The following is a 16900-nucleotide window of genomic DNA, read 5'->3' as shown; positions in this document are numbered from 1 at the left end:
ATTTTGAACAGATGATAGAATTTTCCACTTTCAAAGCTCTTAACACATTCAAAAAGCTACAGATGGGCCTGTAGCTACAAATTTGAAATATTTTATCTGTAAGCAATAATCATACTACCAAACTTAAAACTGCATGTTCTACATAAAACTGCTGTCCAAATGAAAATATTCTAGACTAAAAGCCTCACCAAATAAGACTGACATTTTTGCCCAAGGACACTTCAGGAAAATGTGCCCCTGAAACTCCTAACAATGTAATTTAAACCTGTCAAATAATCGATTTAATCAACATAACAAAAACACAGGACTTTGTGAATATTAGTGTTCCTACCAATGCTGGGTTAAATGTAGATCTATCAGCTATAGGACCCTGTGTTAAGAGTTTTTTTATGGATAGAAACAATTCCCTGAAGATAAAAGCCATGTAAATTTGTAGGCAAATGTTGCATTGTGGGCGTCAGGCAGTTCCACAGGAGTTTAATTTATATTAGTAACTAACACTTTTGTCTCAATAATTTTATATGCTTTAATTTAAATACTGAACCAAATTAAATATTTGTCACTTCTTGCAAACCCAACAAGTGGCATTTGTATATTTAAATAGTTAGATGCTTTTCATAAAAGTCTAGTTAATTCTTTTGTTCCATAATTATTTTCTCTGAGAATCTTGGAGCAATGGGAGAACTGATAGGAAAGTTTTGAAGCAACTATTATACATGAAGTCAGAGCTCTGCATCAGCTTTCCATTATGGTCCTCTGCTATTCCACTGGCTTAAGAGGAGAGACACACAGAACCCCAATACCAGCATATTCCCGAAATAGATATATTGCTAACTAGTCCTCAGTGACCATCTTGGAGCGAGTTCTTCCAGCTGCAGGACAGTTTCATATTCAATGCCCAGTTCTTCCAACTACCAATTTAATTAGTTCCAAGCCATTTGGAGTTGCACTTTCTCATCTTTACATGACTTACTCAATTTTGTTTGTGAAACTGCGGTTTTTTCTTCAACAAGACCAGTTCTCAATGTAGTTATCCTAAAACCATAGAAAAGCAGCATATTGGAGAGGGTAGTGAAACAACAGGAATAATCAGCGAGGTCTGCTTAAGTAGTACAGCTGCCAAATGCCTCATCACAAACCACAAACTCCGTTTCACTTTAACACTTTCATTAGACACAAAGCTCCCAGAGTGAAAAACCAAAGACCGAAATGAAAACCAGGGAATCCCCAAGTTTTCAGACATGACTTCAAGCGAAAATACAGCAATGCATTGGGCAGCACCAGACAACAAAGTGCCTGTCACTAAAATACCCATTCATGCCAGAACATGAGCCAGGTGCCAAGTACAACCTCGATGACGCAAGATTTACAACACACATAGGAATCTTGTGATTCCAGGACTTTCTTTACCAAAGATAATTACCCAAGACAGAAGTTTTCTTCCCAAAAGAAAGAATATCACCATTACAATTCAAAAGCCTTCAGATTAATACTGCAAATTAGTTTATCTAGCATTAAGCAAACAGCTTAACACCCCAAAATAAGCCACAAAGATATACCATCAGAACAGATGGGGGTCTCCATTTCCCTACCTCTCTTTTCCAATTCATGCAGATCATCACACCATTCCTTATACTCTTCTTCTGAACAGCTTAAAAAAAAAAAAACAAAAAACAAAAAATCCATGTCTTCCCCTACTACACAAAGATTCCATAACAGCAATGCCACAGAAAAGTATCCAGCAACAGAAATGGCCAATCTACTGCCCACCCGTAAAATTTACACGACCACAACCCCTTCTTTGCACTCCCTCTTTCCCAAGAATACTTCAAACCTGATGTACACCTCGTCAGAAGACTTTAATATACTCACGTTAGATGGATGGGAAACACCTTCGTGTTGGTCACAGGAAGGGCATTATCATCCATTCATACAACAAACTTCACAAATGCATGCCAGGCTCAATGACAAGTACAGAAATATCTGGTTATCTGACAAAAGCAAAACCAACGACACACAAGCGCACACTGGGACAGAGTTATGGGAAAGGGAAGCTTTCATTTCTACCTCATTCCTGGCAGCACTTGCAAATAAGGTCTCCATTAGCTGCTCTGCAAGAGGCTACAGGGAAAAGAGAAGCATTTAGTCTTGCACCCCTGAACTGCCGTTGTCCGCGGGGAGCGGCAGCCGTACCTGTGAGAGGCGGGGGACGGGCACCGAGGCAGCGTTTGCTCCCGCCGCGCCGCCGCCATCAACCGAAATCGGCGGAGGCCCAACCCCCTCCCCGGGCCGGAGTCTCCCACGGCCCCAGCGGGAGGGAGGAAGGATTTGGAAGTGCCCCGCCAGAAAACACCCCGGCACGCCACAAAACGCAACCAGCGGGAAGGACACCTGCACAACACGCAGAGGGAGAACTGGGGGGTTTCTGTCCCTTACTCGAGCAAGGACACACCACCAGGCCTCGCCCGGGTTTGTCACCTCTACCCGTTCCCCCCCCACACACCACTCGGTGGTCGCCACCCCGCGCCCGTATCCAGGAGACGGGGCCAGACGCCGGAAACAGAGCGGCGCCGCCATTGGGCCGGCAGGTGCCCACGTCATTTCGTGTCCAAAGGGGACGGGGCCGGTGAGGAGTTCCCGGATGTTGCGGGGCGCGGTCGCGCCGGGAGGGGGCGGGGGGCGTCAGGGGAGCCGCCGCCTGGTTGCCGGGCAACCGTCACCTAACGGCCGGGCTGAGGGCCGGGACATGGCGGGCGTCCCTCAGGAGGGCCGGCCTCCCACAGCGGCTCCGGCACCGCCCCGCCGCTTTCAGGCCGGAGGCTTGGGGCTTTTTTTTTTTGCTTTTTTTTTTTTTTTTTTATCGGACTTCCATAGGACTAGCGTCGGCCGAAACGAGATGAGACGTCGTCAGCCCTGTTACGGCGATTTGTAAACGCCTGATTGAGGGACGCTTTGTTATGACAAAAGGTAGCCCTTGAAACGAGTGTTTTCCATTTTTAGCAGTAAAGTGGAGTTTCCGCTTTGTTTTTCATCCTAGTGTGGTCTGATTTTGGTTTTTTGTTCTCCTGGATTTGTTTTTATAAGGCCCTTGAAAAAGGCGAGTCAGAAGACTTTTCTCTTGCATGACAAAACATTTAACAACATTTAGTCTGTCTTTCTAGAGCAAGTTGTAAAGAATTATGTTTTGTTCATGTTCCACCTTCATCTTGACCTTATAACAGTTTTGAACCCATTGACCCATGTCAACTACATTTGATAGAAGTAGCATTCTTCACAGGAAGGATTCCATGTTTCTTTAGGCTGTACGGTAACAGATGGTCAGGTTTCTTACCCCCACTGTAGGAAAGATTTCAGTATGAATTTAAACCCCGGTAATACTGAAAAATGGATTAAAACCCCCAGACGAGCCTGTGTGGGAGAGGAATGTTAGAAAGTTGTCAGCTGCAAGAAGCACTTCAGTTTTGTTTCATACCTTCTCAGACGGCGAGGCTGTAGACACCTAGCACAGATCTGGAGGAAACGAAGCTTCATTAGTTACACGGCTTGGCAAACATTTTCTTACAGTTCAGCTGTTGAGGGGTTTGGTAGAGAGTCTAGAAAACTGGTAAGAGGTCAGTGCTGCACACAGGTATAATTTTTGCTGTTTTATTGGATATCCACATAGAATTGACTGGACTCATAAGCACTGACAAACATCATGTGCGTACACATGGCAAAATTGCTCACTTCTTAACAATTTCAGATCCTGCCCCATTTTGCAGCACAAGTTTTCAGCAATTGCGGAGTTGCTCTGTAATTATCAATGAAGATACAGCTTTAAAGCTGCACATGCAAAATAATTTTTCCATTTCTTTTTAAATGTAAATGAGTAGTTGACTAGATATAAATAAACCGAATGCATAAGTAGACATCACCTAGTTTCTTTTAGTAAGCACAAGAAAAGTATGCTTTGAAGAGGAATTTATTTAGATTTTAGAAAAATGTGTATTTTATCCTTGGCTCTGAGGAAGGTGAGTGATACAAAAAAGAAGGAATAGACTATTAGCTCAATTGCAGACCAGTCTTGAGAGCAGTTTGATGGCAGATCTTAATTTCATTGTCCCTGTCCAAGAGGACAAAACTAAGACACAATTACTATCAAGTTACTGCCTTTTTTCCAAATTTCTAGCGTGTTGTCCTATGTACAGCTTTCTGTTAAATTAGTCCAGATTAGTGATTGTTTTTATGCAAAGGGGATAAATATCCCATTCTAGGGGAGTGAGATGGTATGAACTTTAACAAAGTATGTTGAAATCCTCATATAATAGCAGCAATAGCATTACAAAGTATACAGAGAGAAACACAAAAAAAAATGCTTTAATAACAAAGCAACCAGAGATTCACAGCTTTTCAAATAAAATGTCTCCATGATGAAGAATTTTCAGTGTAATTATAGGTAGACACAGGGCAGGCATGTTGACTTATACCCCTCCTTTTTTCAATACCTCTTAGTTGCTGATACACACTTCATTACACGTCTGTTTCTTTCCTACCATCTGGATGCACAATTTCAATGTACTTCAGATAGGGAATTTTCCCTTTGATTTGGTGTAAGAAATAGGAATTCTCTCTTCAAACATGTCACTTGTTTCCAGCACAAGAGTTATCTTGGAGAAATAATCTAAATAAATATGTATGCAGATCAGGGCTGTAATTATAAGACTCTTATATTTGGTCTTTTTCTCACTGTTTTAGTCTGTTCCTTCTTTAGTCTGTTACCAAACATGACTTCAAGCATTGTACTCAACTGCAGTAAACTTTTCTGTGGGAATATTTTCAACATTCAAGAACGGAATGCAAAGTATTCTCTCTGCTGTTTGCACCATTTCAATACTCTTAACAATCTGTACAGCAAACTCAGGCTTGCTATTTGCCTGGCTATTATATGGAATGGTCAGATGTAATCAAATTCTTGGTCTCAAATAAATATGTGATCTAATTTAAGGTAAACGGATCTTGTGATTGAAGCCACATAGTTCAGGAATGCTTAAACACTTTGCTCCTCTACCCTCAATGGGTGCTACGGATGCTTCTGACATTTTGTGTGGTTCCCAAAAGCCTGACAAATAGCCTACAATTTTAAGGTATGTTTCCATGTTTTATTTTCCTTTGGTAAGAAGGTCTGTTCTTTAGTTTGCTCTAATGCCTGTTGAAGATGCTATACACGTCTATTTTATTTTGCCACATGTACTAGGTTTTCTCCCAGCTATCATAATTACTCATGCTCTATCCCATCTTGCTAGTACATGGTGTTTCTTTCTATTCCAGACTGACCCCATTCTCAAGAGAGTTTCTATTCTCAGTGTCCTGAGTATGATGATTCAGTTACTCATCTATAATATTTTTATGTTCCATTTGCCTTGACAGTTCTGTCATTCCGATGAAGTACACAGGGCCACTTTTCTGGTCTTTGACTGTTGTGGCAAAACGATGGACATAAGCACACCTTTATCATGTGCTTTTTATTCTCAGATTCTTATCCGACGTTGTCTTGAAACTAGCACATATGTTCATTGTCTGAGTGAAATGTTGTGTGGTTCTCTTTACTTTTGCATTTCTGTGGTAACATTTAGGTTCTCATGATTTAGTCACCTTGTTTTTCTTGTACAAGGCTGCTGTATTTACTGGTCCTTCTCAAAGTCATTAAATAAATTAAAATGTTACAGTTTCACTATTGTATGCTGCTGATACATGGGAGCAGCAATGATTTTTCAAATTCTTTGGTAGCTTCTGGGATTCTTCTTTTTGTAAATACTATTGCAAAATGCTCCTTGCCAATGTGTTTGTTTCATCGGTGAGGCAAAAACTACTAGTGGTTTCTTTTGTAAGTACAGGGCTCCAAATCTCACCTCACTGGATTAACTTGTAAGGTCACCAATACTGCATGTATAGCATGCTTGTGTTACCTCTTCTTCCATTATGGTCTCAATGCTTTGCCTGTGTCTAAGCTTTGAAAGAGATGTGGTAAGATACTCTGCAAATTTAAATACTCTCTAAGTTAATACCTTTAAAGGTTGGCATATTATAAGCTACTTTTACCTTCCCAAAGTCATTGGGTTTCCTTGGAAAGTAAGCAACTTCTCTGTATATGATACTGAACTAAAAACCAACTTCCTCCTTTTTTTTTTTTTGTTTTGTTTATTTGTTTGTGTCAAGTTTTATCTGCTAATGAGATGGGATTAATTGTTTTGGACTACCACAGTTTCGGCTAGGCATTCCTCATATCACATTTCTGAGTATCATCAGCTCTGATGCTGATTTGTGAGCCTGGCTGGCAGAGCCGATTCTTCTGCTGCAAAGTTCACAGCTAACAGCATTTTCAACACCTAAGCCTACCTGCTGGCTTCCCAAATGTGATGAGAGGGCTGCCTTGCTTATGCAGGAAGACTGAATAGGTCTTGTCAAAATCTTGCTTTTCAGTGGTTATCATGCTGCTTATGTAATTTTGAGATAATGTAAAATTATTAGTGATGCTTTCTTTTTCTGTGTATTTCAGTGTTCAAAATATTCCTTATTCTAATGCAATAGAAAGTGTGTAAAGCAGATGCTGTACCAGTTGAATTACGTTCATCTGTTCTAGGTATAACGTGTTGGGAGGACTTCCCCTTTCCTTCAAATACATGCAGCAGTTGGGGCTCATACAGGAGTCAAATGCTTTATTATGGAGTATACAGATTCACTATTTCAACAGAAAGCAATGGCTTTTATGTTGCATATTCTGAAGATTCAGCCTGTATACTCAGGATATCCTTTGCATACTGATGAGAATTCACAATATCTTGAAGGTATTATCATAATTCCATAGTGTAATTTTAATTAGGCTTTGCTTGATTGCACTCTTTTTTTCTTTTTCTTGCAAAATGCACACCTGGCACATTTATCATTATACCCACTATCTTGCATTTAATTTCCTCTTTGTTTGTGTACTTGTCTTCACTTCTAATGCTAATCAGAGCTTTACAAACTATTTATCCCAACTTGCATTTCGTTAGTGTCAAATATGTGCAAGACCCCATCCTCTGAGTCACAGTTTGCTTTCTTCATGTTTTTAACATCATCTCTTCCTTGTATTCTTTTTCAAATGACATGTGTCTGCTCTCCTTAGGTCACGGTCACAATAACATTTCAAACCAATGCCATAAGTTAGTATTGCTCCTGAAAGATGCAGCCTTTTGCAGGAAAGAAATTTCCAGTAGAGAAGCAGTTGAAGGAGAAAGCATTGGTGCTGGCTGATGCTAGCTGACGGAAGCATAGAGCTTCGAACAAGAAAAGCTTTTCTGCTGATTTGATTCTTCCAGTAAAGACAGCATTGCATATCTTGTTGTAAAACATAAACAAAAGTGAAACTCACAAAACCAGAAAAATCCATCACAAGTACTCAGATTTTTAATTTTCACATGCTCAGTCAGACAACTTGAAAGAATCTATGTATTTTGATATTCAAGTAAAAGCAACGATAGCTTTACAAACACCATTTAAACAAGAAAAGATGTTGTACAGGCAGCATTATGCAGAGACTTCATAGATTATTTTAATGGATTACTTAGTCAGTTATGATATAAAAGTGTGAGAAATAGGACCAGTGACACCAGGTACCACTAGGAAGAACAAAAAGAGGAAGCACCACAATTCCTTTCCTAAATCCATGACACAGCTATTCAGAAACACATTTGTGGGATATTTTTTAGTGTTACTTTTTTTTTTTTTCTTAGATCATTTGTTCATGCCCATTGGAATGAGCTTGTTCTCTGAGACTAAAATCACCTACTCTGCAGTCATAACTGCAGTTGGGATCTTCAGCTGGCAAACTAACCAGAGATTTCTGAAACTGATTTCAAATGCTTGTAAAGTGATATTGTATTCTGACTGTTCAAAAGGGACCATAAAAGAAGTTCTAGAGACAGCAGATGAAGAACATGCAAGAAAAACAACAGCATGCTCACTGAAAAGTATATTTGAGAAGTCTTCTATTTGAGCAGGGTGGAAATAAAAAATGTCTTCTAGAGATATAATCAAGGAAGCAAAACTGAGAATTAATAAGTATCATGATAATCAAGAAGAGGGGGCAAATGGAGAGGATAATGAAAACAGAGAAAGCAGAGAAATCTAGGAAACTTTCTAAATCTGGTTACTGTGTCAATTGCCAGTTTCTAAATTACTAGGTGATGCAATGGGGTACACTTATGTGCACTGTAAGCACCATGCAATAAAAAAAACATAAGGAGGATTTGGTGCAGCAACCACCAAACAATTGGTACGATATGCCGTGACCAGCGTACAGACACGCACCTTGCACACGAGGGGCTGCTGATCCCGTAGCCCCACGTTCCCTCCTGTGATGTACCCCCCCACACTGTGTCTCAGAATAAATATTGCATGTCATTGCTATTTCTCCCACTCTGAAGGACTTCTGCTCGCTCCAACAAGACTCTTTCCAGTCGCAGCAGCAGCACATCTCAAATCCTTGTTCCTTACAGATGTGACGGGTCAATTGGTTCTTCTCATCAAGAAGTCTCCAATCATGCAGAATTGTTTCTCTCTAATATTGATGTGGATCTTTTCTAGTTCTTGGGTTTTCTTCTGCCTGCAGATCGTATTGCCTTTTGTTTTTTTCAGCACTGGATTTTCTTCCTGGGCTCTGATTTCAAGATGCCTCTGGTATGTGTTTTCCTCTGTTTTATGGAACTGAAAGCTTTTTTTTTTTTTTTTTAACCCCTTACCAGCCTAAGTTTTTTTTTCCTGCTTTTCATTGACATTGTGTAAAGTACAGAGCAAATTCTGTTTCTCTAAACTACCTCTTTGCTGCACAGACCGTTCCTCCTCACTGCTGTCTTGGGCTGATGTTACACATTTTAACAAGTGCCCAGCTGCTGCTGAAAGGCTCTATCTCTTGTTTGCAACTGCAGTCTTGTTCCCTCTCTTGTGCAACCTCTGTCATTCATCTGACTCCATTGTTAGCTGTTTCAGGAATTAATCAGAAAGCTACCCTTTTTTAAAACCTCCTGATTTAGTGTGTTCACTGGCTAACCTCAGGGTCACACACATACAAGTCCGGGCTCAAAGGAAGCAATGGGAGGACTCAGCTGAAGGGTGAGAAGCGGAAGGGACTGACCCTTTTAATGATACCTACGTGTTAAACTGCCAGCAGTAACGTGAAGTTTCTATTTTAGGGAGGAATTAAATGAAACTACCGAGAAGATTTAAGAGTGCAGTGCAGTGCACCGCAGGGATGGATGGTCCTGTTCCTCCCAGACAAATGGTTTCAACTCTTCCTTTGTGCTCAGTCCTGGTACTTTTAGGACCTTAGGGTGACACTATTCAGCTCACTAATCTGGCAGAAAACTGTAAAGGAAAAAAAATAGAATTAGTTCTGTGTCAGGTTAGTAAACTGAGTCACTCACAGAGGAATCCTAAGGAGCAGTGCCAGCCCCTAGGAAACCCGGGAGTGCCTGGCTCCTCCGTAGGAGAAGTGTGAGAGCAGGCTGCTCCTTCGGGCAGCAGCAAGCTTTTAGGTTGGCTCACATGCCCCATCTAACTGCCCCCTTAATCACTTCCAGGGGATCTGTGCTAAAGAGCCGCCTGCTCGGCAGATGCCTGTGAATCCTTTGTTGTCCTCGTAACTTTTCTCCTCTCTTTTCTGTCACCCAAGCGCATCCCCATCTGGGATTCTCTTTGTTTGCATCTGTGAAAGGCTGGATCGTTTCTTTTTATGGGTCATTCAGGGTCAAACCCCGCATCCATTTACACTGGCTGGAGGTTAACACACATCCCGCGCTTCCGGAATCCTGTCACCAGCACGACTGCTTTTTTGTCTTACCAGCTGTAACCTCGGACACATTTCTGTACTTCCCTTGCCGGTAAACAAAACCAACAAAACCCTGCTCCAACAAATAGTTCTGTGAGCTGCAGAAATTATAAGAAGTCGTGATTTCCTCAGGGTTTCTTTTTTTGTTTGGTTGACTGTTTTTTTTTTTTGTGTGTGTGTTTTTTTTCTTTTGTTGTTGTTGTTTTTTTAATGATTAGATTTATTAAGAACCCAGACTGAAGCTTTTATCTGTAGGTGGGACATTAATAACAAATCTTTTCCATTGGGGACTTTCTGGTGTCCAATACATCTTACACTCGTACCACAACTTTCCTGTCCAGGAGAGCACAGGCAAGATTCCTCTCCTTCATCCCTCTACCAAACTTGGAGAAACACCTATTTTGAATGTCTAACTTCCACCGCGACCTTCTCTCCTATTCCCGTGTCGGTGGATCAGTCCAGCAGCATCCCCGCAGCCTGGCTGGGTGCTTGGCCGGGGTTCTGTCCAAGCCTTTTTGCCCAGGCAGCGCTCTCTCCCGCACCGTGACAGACCCAGGGACGGGGTGGCCGCTGCGGTGAGTTTCTCCCACGGGCGGGCGCCCCGCCACCGCCGGGGCGAGGGGGGAGCGCGGTTCCCCCGCCCCGCCGGCCCGGGCCGCGGCAGGGGGCCGGTTGCTGCGCGACGCGCGGCCCCTCCCCCGCAGCGGGGCTGGGCCATGATGTAATGGCCGCCGGGGTGCTGCGAGGGGGTCGGCCGGGGGATCGCCGTGACTACCGAGCCAGCTGCCTGCGGGGTGTCCGCCGGCGGCACTCCCCTTCCTGCCGCTCCCCCGCGCCCCCCCCCCCCCCCCCCCGGCATCCCGAGGAGGCCGCACGGCGCGGGTAAAGGCGAGTGGAGGCGCCCGGCGGGAGGAGTTTGCAGCGCCCCCCCCCCCCCGGCGAGCAGCGGGGCGCTGAAGACGGCGGCGGCCGGTCCGCGGGGCACATGAGGCGCTGGCGGGAGGAAGAAGAGGAGGAGGCGGCGGCAGCAGCAGCAGCAGCCGCCAGCCGGCCACACCAGCCCCTGCGCTTGGCGCGGGCCGCGGGCGAGCCCTGAGGGGGAGAAGCGGCCCGGGGGTGGCCGCCGCCGGTAACGGGGCTCCGCCGGCCCGGAGGTGGCCGCCGCCGGTAACGGGGCTCCCCCGGCCCGGGGTGGGGCCGCCGCCGCCCCCCCCCGCCCCCCGCTGCCGTTGGCGGCGCGCGCGCCTGGGGGGCCCGGAGCGGGGTGAGTGCGCGGGGCGGGGCGGGGCGGAGGGCAGGGGTCGGCGCGTAACGGGGCGCGCGCGGGAGCGGGAACCGGAGAGGCTGCTGTTACCCCCCCCCCTCCACTCCCCCCACCCCTCCCTCCGCTGCGTGTCCTCAGGTGAGCGGGCGGCGGGGCCTGGTCCCCTCGCCGGGGGGGGCCCGGGCCCGGGGCGGCCGGGCGACCTTGGCGGCCGGGGGGGCGGGTGGAGCACCGTGTCTGCGGTGCCTGTGCTCTTTTGTGCCTTCCGCCCCCGTAAAGGAAGGAGGCGGTTGGGTGCAATTGTTTACCGAAGGTCAAGAATCGCTTGCAAAATTTGGCCTGTGAATTATTTACAGGTAAACGGCCGGTGCTGCCCGTTAGAAGGACCCGCGTGCATAGGGCGAGCTTTCGTAGCCGCTGGGGAGGGACAAACTTGGTTTCTTCAATGTCAGGCATCACGGATACCTCTATTTAAAATGACTAAAATATGCCGTTATGCTTTTTATCAAGTTCGAGTTCTCAGCATCTGCTTCGGTTTGCAGCTGACGATTTTGAACTTCGTGTTTAGATGAGCTTATTTTCAGATGAGAGTGGGAAATGTCCAAAAAATGGAACATCTGTGAAAGGATGGGATCTCAGGCTTCTTGTTCTCCCATGCTCAGACTTTGGGAGAAGCCTCCCATGGGGCCACTTTTCGCTGTCTTGCAATCTGTAACCTTATTTGAACCTTTCAGTCCACTGAGATTAAGTCGTGGGTGTAATGGTTTTTGCAATCAGGAAAGCAACAGCAAAAAAACAAGCTAAAGCAAAAACCAAAGCAAACAACAGTTAGGAGGACCAGTTTGCTATAGGTGAATGTTTTACTGCTGTGTTTTATACAATTTCATGTGCTGCAAGTAGTGCACTGGCTTCTGACCGTACTGGAACAGAACTGTGTTTAAATGTGGTTGTGCCTAGCAGGGCTCTTCGGGAGTTTCTGTAGGAAGCCTGGAGGAAGGAGCGTTGTCCCCCAGCACAGGAATCCCGTTCACGAAGCTGTGCCTTTTCTGAGGCACTGGAACCTGTTTTAATTGAGTCAGAGCAACCTATGATGCCAACAGATAAGAAAATACTTTCAGAAACACTGAAGAAAATTATGTTAAGCTATGATTGTAGCTATTACTTCTGTTTTTCAATGAGCATGATTATAAGGGAGGAGAACCAGCAGGATAAAAATCCTAATGGAAGGTAAGAGTTTTCAGCTTTTAATGTGAGTTAGTGAGTTAAGCAAAGACCAAGCGGCTGTATGTGTGGGGAGAATTTAAATTTCTGTTGAAGTAAAACAAAAGTTTCTGTCAGTTGCATGAATGAACTCCCACTTGCCAGCAGATTTAACTGCATGGTGGATGACAGTACTGGAAATAAATAGAGTCTCTCTGGATCTAGTACAAAAAAAACCCTAACCAGACAAAAATCTTGCAGTTCATAACTGAGCTTGGTGCCTGTTGTAGAGCACTGGGTAGCACACCAGTGTGCTTGAGGAAGCATTAGTGTGATTAGGCACGAGCATTTCTATACAGAGCGTTTCATGTTTGATAAGTGTGTGCATAAAGGCTCAGTTAAATATAAAGTTGTTGTTGCAGCCTCTGAGCATCTGACTGGTTTAACCCAGAGTCCTGACTAATGAGGCATTACCAGCATGTGATCTGCAGGTTTTGCCATGTATATTAAAATGGATGCTACCTTGGCACTCTGTCAGTTTGTGGAACGCATGTGGAAGTCGGTGGGAGTAAGTGAACTTGGATGTACCAGAGAGCAAGATCAGACTGAAGATTTGCCTGGAACTGTTTGGAGCTCCCGTTGTTCCTCCCTGCTGCAGCTCACACCTGAGCTCCTCGCTGCTTCACACGTTCTGTCTCCTGTAACAGATCACCAGCTGCTTTTGTAGAATTAATTTGATCCTAATCTTTCCACATCCTCTAAGGATTTTCTTTTGAGTTTAGAAATAATCTAGCCAATCTACTTTGGGATAGAAGAATGAGATTGGTATTGTAGAAATTAGTGCAGGTTAAATATTTTTGTTTGAAATGTGTGCTTGGTCAATATTGTCTCTTACTCTTGTAACTGTATAATGTTAGAAAGGAAAAATGCTGAAACTTCCCACTGTGTATCTGCTATGATGGGCAATAAGATGAACGTGAGGTACTTTTTCTTCTAATAGCTCAGTAGAAAGAATTCTCAGAATGAGTGCTGTTGAGGCAGCATCTGCAATATCAAAAGGCAAGAAGTTAAACCTTTAATGTTTTTCTAATAGCTGTACGCATTTTTTTTTTTTTTTTCTCTTAACAACTTCCTATGATACTTAAAAATTCCCTTGGGAGAAGGGAGATGAGGAGGAAGGCAGTGAATGAGTTATGTCTGAAATCTGTTTCTTTCTGAAGTCTTTAAAATAACTTTCTTTGATTTCCAAATTTGGTGTGGTTTAGCGCTCCTTCTTCTAGAATAAGAAGTAGCATTTATGGGACATATGTTTTGTGTTTTCTGGATGTTGTACATTGTGAGTGATACTCAAGTCAAGGTTGGTGGAGTATTTCTTGTTAGTTGGCAGAAAATAGTGTATTCTTTGTTTCAAATTTTGAAATAGGTACTGTTCCCCCTGCCCCAGTAATGATGGTTCTGTTTCCAAAAGCGAGTGCCTCCTATAATACATCTTCAGTATTAATCCCGTTACTTCATCGGTGTAACTTTTTGAATAACCCCATTTTAACTCTCACAAAACTGTCACTTGATTTCATGTGCTGCTTGTTTCACAGTACTTCTATATTAATGCAAGGACAGACCAGTATAATATGGCAAGTCCCAATAACCACAGTTTGGAATTAGGAGCTGTGTTCTAGCCTGTTAGTTAGAGAACTTTTGTTGATAGGTAGGCTGTTATAGTGGATTCTGTTTTCCGTTTGAACTATTCATTTTCTCTGGATGTACATGGTAGTTCTGCCTCTGTAGGAAGCACAGTGATTCCACCAAGATCAAGATTAAAGAATAAATACATTTAAAATGCATATAAAATGACACGCTGGCATCTTCCTGTGTGTTGGTCATATTGTTCTTTGTTTCTGCTGTGAATGAGGTTGACACTCATGTGTTGCATAAGGCCTATTAAAAGGAATAGATTCTAGTAGTGACTGTACCATCAAGTGACTTTCAGACTAATCATAAGAACATAGTAAGTAGGAGAAATGCTTTCTACTAACTAAATGGCAGCTATCGCGTGCCAGTTGTAGGCAGCTCACTTAATGTACGAAGCTTTGTAATGCTGGAACTGGAGAACTGGTTTGTGATCTACAGTGCCTGTGCTGTGAAGGTACGTTTGAGTCACGTTTGTATCATTAAAACTCCATAAGCAATGCCATTGCCTCCTTGGAATGCTGCACTTGTACAAAGGGCTCAGTTTTGTGGATTCAGCTGTGGGATCAGTGCTACTGGGAAAGATAAAAATCTTGATATTTAGCTTCCTGTGTAGGCTTTCCAAGGTAACAGTTGGTGTCCGATTCAAAGCCTTCCTGCTTAATCTGTGCTTCAACTGAGATAGCTGTGAGAGCTTACAAACACTCTTATTTTACTTTGTAGTGAATTATATCATGTCTCCTAAATAACTGTTAATATGCTTTGTCTAAAACTGTCCTTTATTTGAACTTTGATTCATCAATATTTATTTTTTTATTGGAACCTATTGATTACAGTGCAAAAAGTCATCCTATATAGTCATGCTGTTCATGGTTGCCCAGCTAAGAGGCTTATTGATAGCATGAAAAGATTAGCTGAGATACCTCTTAGATTCAATTATGTTGGCAGATTTGCTTTAGGTGAATCTGTTAGTTAATGTACTGGATTCGATTCTTTGCCTTACAGCTTGTCTGGACAGGATTGTCTAACTCTGCAGTCCATTAGATACTGTAAACCCAAATGATGCTGCTATTATTTAACTGTCATATTTCCTTGTGTGCATGGGGGGTTTTTTATTGGCTTTTTTTTTTTTTTAAGTATTTCAGTGGATTAAAGTATAGTACAGCCCAATTGCTTTTGCTTGCATTTATAGCAGAAGTTTGGAACGCTGCAACAGTCAGAGTAATAGAAAGAAGGAAGGAAATGTGAGAAGAGCTGGGTTTCAAAGCTCTTGCAAAGTTTCATTATTGGCTTGTTTTGCAATAAGACCATGTTGCTGCGCAGCAAAGCAAATTTTCCCCTGGCTGTGGATTCTCTTTTCTATCCCCTTCCGTATTGTGGTGCTGGGAATTGACTCCATGACTTGGACAAGAACTGTTTTTGAGGTTAATTTTCACTCAAATTGTCCATCCTCTGTGTAGCTGAGCAACTGTTAGCAGTGAGGCAAAGGAAGCAACAGGAGTAAGCGGCTAAAGCTTTGGTGTTAGGAGGGAAAGTCCTCGGTGAGCATAAGCTGATTTTGAAACTGCTGCACTCTAAGACCTGATTTAACCAACTCCAGTTGTGTGTTGGTAGATGAGATGCTAATGCTGAGGCTGACAGTAATCTGCTACATATTTGTGTGCTTATGAAGTATGCTTGACTCCCGGCACCTGTATGAACAGAAGAGAGAAATACTGAGTAGTTGATGTTCTTAGGCTATACACAGACATTATCCTTTATGATACAGAATGAGAATATACTTAAGAATCAATTTGAATGTTTCATTTTGCTAACTTTCAGTTCAGTCTGCATTTCAGAGCATTCTTTCCTGAGCAAGATGCCTACAAATTACAGTATATATTGTGAATAATTCAATTCTCAAAACTTAATATATAAACCAGCATGATTTTAGATTTATAAAGTAGTATGAACTAACCGTAGGAAAAAAAAAGACTTCTTTAGAAAAGCTTTCCCTTTCTAAAACTAATAAAATTCCAGCAGGTTTTTTTTTTTTTTTTCCTTAGGTTTTTATAACATCAGCAGGTAAATGTTTTTTTTCATAGACCCTAAGACCAGAAAGAACAACTGGATGATTTAGGTTGAAAATTGAAACTATGAGCTTATGGTTCCAGCCTGAAGTGTTTGATCTGAGTTAAGACTTGTATATGTGTTTATAATAATTCTGAGGAAAAAATAGCCAGGTATTTTTCATTAAATGTTGCTTTCCTAGTGAAGAACCCATGTGAAATGGCTCATGGTCTGCGGTTTTGGGTTTTTTTTGTTGTTTTTTTTGGTTGTTGTTTGTTTGGGTGTTTTTGAACTGTTCTTATATGATGTGTTCCAAATGGTTTGAAAGCAGAAGCAAGAGATTTTATTAAGATGGTCACTTTTTTCCCCTGCTGCTTCTAATTTGTGAATGTCTGGTAATTTTGCAGGAGGTCTGCAAGTATCTTTAAGTCATAATGTGTAGTAAAGCATGTAAAAGTTATTTCCTTAGTTTCTTTTTGCAGACCCTTTAAGGAAATCAGTGAACAGCAGTATGAAAATGACTGGTGTAGGGAGAAAGTGCAAAGAAGAAATGTACGAAGTGATTAAGAGTTTGTATGTCTGGGATTTTGCAGGCAGTGCGTTACAAAGGAACAAAGTTGACTTGATGGTCCTATGTGAAGATAGGAGCTCTGTGGAAAGTGGACCACTGTGTTTGGTGGATCACAGCACGGGTGAGGTTGGAAGGGATTTCTGGAGATCATCTGGTCCAGCCCCCCTGCTCAAGCAGGGCCACCTACAGCCAGTTGGTCAGGACTGTGTCCAGGTGGCTTCTGAATATCTCTGAGGATGGAGATTTCACCACCTCCCCGAGCAACCTGTGCCAGTGCTTGGTCACC

General features: G+C 42.9%; 2 protein-coding genes across 4 annotated transcripts in view; one reads left to right on the top strand and one right to left on the bottom strand.

Annotated features, from left to right (window-relative positions):
- Positions 1 to 2510, bottom strand: part of ULK4 (unc-51 like kinase 4) — a 241264-nt gene extending 238754 nt beyond the window's left edge. For 2 of the 3 annotated variants that reach the window (XM_042806318.1, XM_042806319.1), the window contains exons 1-4: positions 2354 to 2510; positions 2068 to 2121; positions 1593 to 1651; positions 974 to 1035 (exon numbers count right to left, since the gene is read on the bottom strand). The gene's annotated coding sequence lies outside the window, so the exon portion shown is untranslated. Of the gene's footprint in view, positions 1 to 973; positions 1036 to 1592; positions 1652 to 2067; positions 2122 to 2193; positions 2328 to 2353 lie in introns of those variants that run through there. The other variant, XM_042806320.1, reaches the window with a different exon arrangement.
- Positions 2511 to 10981: 8471 nt separating this feature from the next.
- The window catches only part of TRAK1 (trafficking kinesin protein 1), a 131614-nt gene continuing 125695 nt past the window's right edge, over positions 10982 to 16900 (top strand). Inside the window, exon 1 of the mRNA XM_032991192.2 lies at positions 10982 to 11108. The gene's annotated coding sequence lies outside the window, so the exon portion shown is untranslated. The remainder of the gene's footprint in view (positions 11109 to 16900) is intronic.

This window comes from Tyto alba, unplaced genomic scaffold (assembly GCF_018691265.1).
Source record: "Tyto alba isolate M040663 unplaced genomic scaffold, T.alba_DEE_v4.0 Super-Scaffold_46, whole genome shotgun sequence".
NCBI lineage: Eukaryota > Metazoa > Chordata > Aves > Strigiformes > Tytonidae > Tyto > Tyto alba.
This window is presented reverse-complemented; position numbering and strand designations above follow the sequence as displayed.